The 3,574-nt window shown below is 44.1% G+C and overlaps 1 protein-coding gene across 1 annotated transcript in view; it reads right to left on the bottom strand.

Moving 5' to 3' along the window:
- March4 (membrane associated ring-CH-type finger 4) overlaps positions 1-3,574 on the bottom strand; it is a 115,133-nt gene that overhangs the window by 91,883 nt on the left and 19,676 nt on the right. The gene's annotated exons all lie outside the window — the stretch shown is intronic.

Genomic DNA, 3,574 nt, shown 5'->3' with positions numbered 1-3,574 from the left:
AAGGAAGGAAGGAAGGAAGAAAGAAAGAAAGAAAGAAAGAAAGAAAGAAAGAAAGAAAGAAAGAAAGAAAGAAAGAAAGAAAGAAAGAAAGAAAGAAAGGGAAAGATGAGACTAGGGCTGACACCTGAGTTCCTGACTTGTGTTGGTACTTCATGCATCCAGTTTTGCATTACATAACCTATTAATTCTTTCTATATCTCTGTATACCTCTTAAGTCTAAGAATGGCCATATGAGAAAAGTACTTAATATTTTCATCTTGCAGCTGAGGATATTGAGGCTTGAAAATACCCCCACAATGCTTCAGAGGTTGTACAGCCACTTGGAAAGGACAGTTAAGGATTTTAACCGAGGTCTGGAGGACTTTGAGAAACTAGTGGGCAGTAGTGCAACTAGATGTACTCTCTGGGTTGATTAGTCATGTCTGTAACTGTAACAGCAGCAAGAAGTGCTGGAGGAATGCCAGGGCCTTGGAGTAGGGCCTCAGGACTGATTTAGCAGGGATGGGAGGATGAGTCACAGAGCATTCAAGGATGGGCACTGGTGAAGCCAGGGGTGGTACAGCAATCTGGGAGAGGGCTCAGTTTTCAGCAGATACTTGACGTTTTCACAGTACTTGACCTTACAACTGCTGTGTTCATTAAGGGGTCTGTGTTGTCCCTATTTCTAGATTAGTGATATATAGAAAGGCAAACTATAGTTCAAACCTTATAACATTATAACTAATCCATAGCTAAAGCACAGATTTAAAAAAACAGTCATGCTTTACTTAACCACAAGGGTACACCCTGAGAAAGAGAAATGTGTCATTAGGTAATTCCATTAGTGTGCAAACAACACAGTGTGCTTTTACACAGACTAAGATGGCGATCATGTCACTAGCTGATACAATCTTATGGGATCATCTTGTTATTTCAGGTCCATCACTGAGATGTTGTTGTGTGGTGTATGGCAATACTAACCCTATATATGTAATATAGCATTGATTTTTTTATCTTATTTTGGTCTAGTTTCTTTTGTGGTAGTTTGGGGGGTGGAGGTTATCAAGAAGGTTGGGCTGGGGAGAAAGTTTGGCAGTCTAAGTGCCTGCCTGGCAAGCAGGACCCAGGCATAGTGGTGCATGCCTGTAATCCCAGTGCTGGGGAGGCCAAGACAGGAGTATTACTATGAGTCTTAGCTGCACAGTGAGACCCTGTACCAAATAAATAAAAAGATTTAAAAAAAAAAAAAGAAAAGAAAAAAGGAAGACCTCAGAAGATAGAGATAGCAAGGGAGACGGGGCTTCCAAAAGGCCACTTAGTTTTACAGTTAGATCACCCAAGGCCTCTCACGGAACATTCCAGCCAGTGTTGCAGGTAGAAACCAAACTGGACAACAGCAATGGGCAAGAAGATCTGAAGGAGAGAGAAGTGATCCAGACCTTACCACACCCATGTGTAGAAAGGAGGGCATCATGAAGACAGAGGGATCGAAGGTGCCCACGAAGGAAGATGTAGCCGAAAGGGGGTAAGGTAATACATGAAGCTACTTGGAGAGGGAAGATTTGGGATGAGCTGGGACAAGGAGCACCAATGTGGTTCACCTTGGGAAGGAGGCACGATGCTTTTTCAAACAGAGAAGGGATTAACCTAGATACACGTAGACATTTGCAGAGATAAAAAGAGCGAGGACGAGCCATGGGGGTAGATGGTGGAATGTGAGCAGCTGACCCAAATTTTCACAGGAAAGCAGGAGGCAAGGTCATCTTCCTGGCACCTTAAGTAAATGGGCAATGTCTGGAACAGCTGCTAATAAGCATGAACAAGCAAAGAAATGAGAGAAATGAAAGTCTGCTCCCCTCTTCCCATCAAATTGTATATTGAGCTCCAGTGCTCCAAGAGCTCTGGAAAGGTTGTTGAACCTTGCTAACTATCCAAACACAAACTATTATAGCCTGATTTTTCTGGTAAGAGTAGGAAGAATTTATTGACAGAAAGAAAGCTTCTGTCTGAGAGGGACAGAAGGGGGCCCAGAAAGTGTGCTGCTCACCAACCCCACCTCTCCAGGGTATTTACTAAACAAAGCCACAAGGTGAGGTGGGCTTAAGGTGGAGATTAAGCAATAAAATTACAAATATAGTAGCTCAGGTAATATTGGTTCAATGGAAAATCATAGGATGGGTGTGAGTTGAGACCCACACTATGGTCAACCAATAGGTATACAACAATTACAATCACTAGGGTAATAATGATTAAATGGGGATCCAATGAGGAAACAAGTCACACAACAAGTGGAAAAGGACTTTCCTGGAAGGGGTGGCGTAAGGGGGTTTGGTCCTCCACCAAGGTAATTGATGCTTATTTAGACTATCAGTCACTGCTGTTTAGCCCAGGGGAAGTATATGGGTGAGTAGTTCTTTTTCTTGAAGCCTGGCCTTCAGTGAATGGGCCTCCAGTCACAGTTGTCTTCTGCATTGATCTGTTGAGGGCTGGCCCCATCTGACTGCCCACAAAATTTCTACCTAACTTAGATATCTATAATATTTCCCCCTCTGAAGAAGTACCCCTGATTGCTGTGAGGGGACAAGGGTCAAAGACCCATTTGGCTCCTTCCCACTGAAGAGGGTCATAGTTCTGATCAACAGTAAGAGCTACTCCACAGAGAATCTAACTAAAGACCCTCAATGGGTGCTTGGTGTTCTTGTCTTGAGTAGATATACAAGTGATAGCCTGAGTGTTAAAGAAACTTGCCTCCAGGCTTTCCAAAATAAGCTCCTTCCTTTTGATTTCTGATTCTACATCTAATAAATCTCTTGACAGCACAGCTTAGCCCATCTGGACAAATCAATCAGCCTTTATCATCAAGTGATATTTTTCTTCCTTTCCCCTCCTTGGGATTTGCAAGGAAGATTTGCACTGTCTGCACACTGGAAATTGCTGGGGGAAGATAAAAATGCTGATTGCTTGGTCCCACACCTAGAGGTTGGCTTCATTGATCTGGCTTTGTGGCTGGCATCAAGAACCCTTCCCCTTCCCTGATAATGCTAATATCTGAAGATGATAACTACTGACTCCTTTGTTACTCAAAATGTGGTCTGCGAACCAGAAGTACCCACACTGTCCTGGGCACCATGCTGCTGTGTCCTGGAGTGTGAAAAAAGGCACCTGTCAGTCAGTTATCAAGAGCTTCCTGACTGAGCAAGCAGACACTGAGCACTGAAGTTGGGGCTCATGGGTTTAACAGCCTCCGTGCAGTTAGTTGGAGCACTCTTCTAAGGTGACCAGAGGTCCAGGTTTGTCCAGGACTGTCCCCGTTTTAGTATTGTAAGAGCTGCATCTTGGGATATTTTTCAGTTCTGGGCCTGTGGAATGGCTGTCATCACGGTACAATATAAATGTTTTGAGTTGGTTTTCCTCATCTTCAGCATCCCAGCCTCCATGCAAGGTGCTTGGAAGCAACAATCCAGTGATGAGGACATCTGCTCTCATGGGAGTTAAAGTCTGGAGGGGAATGCAGAGGCAGTGGCATGTAGTGGTGTGGGCTGTGTCACCAAGAGAATGCAGAGCCTCCTGGGAGGATCCAGCCCATACACAGGGA

Source organism: Octodon degus, unplaced genomic scaffold (genome assembly GCF_000260255.1).
Source record: "Octodon degus isolate 3935 unplaced genomic scaffold, OctDeg1.0 scaffold00135, whole genome shotgun sequence".
Lineage (NCBI taxonomy): Eukaryota > Metazoa > Chordata > Mammalia > Rodentia > Octodontidae > Octodon > Octodon degus.
Note: the sequence above shows the minus strand (reverse complement) of the source record. Positions and strands in the feature narration are given on the sequence as shown.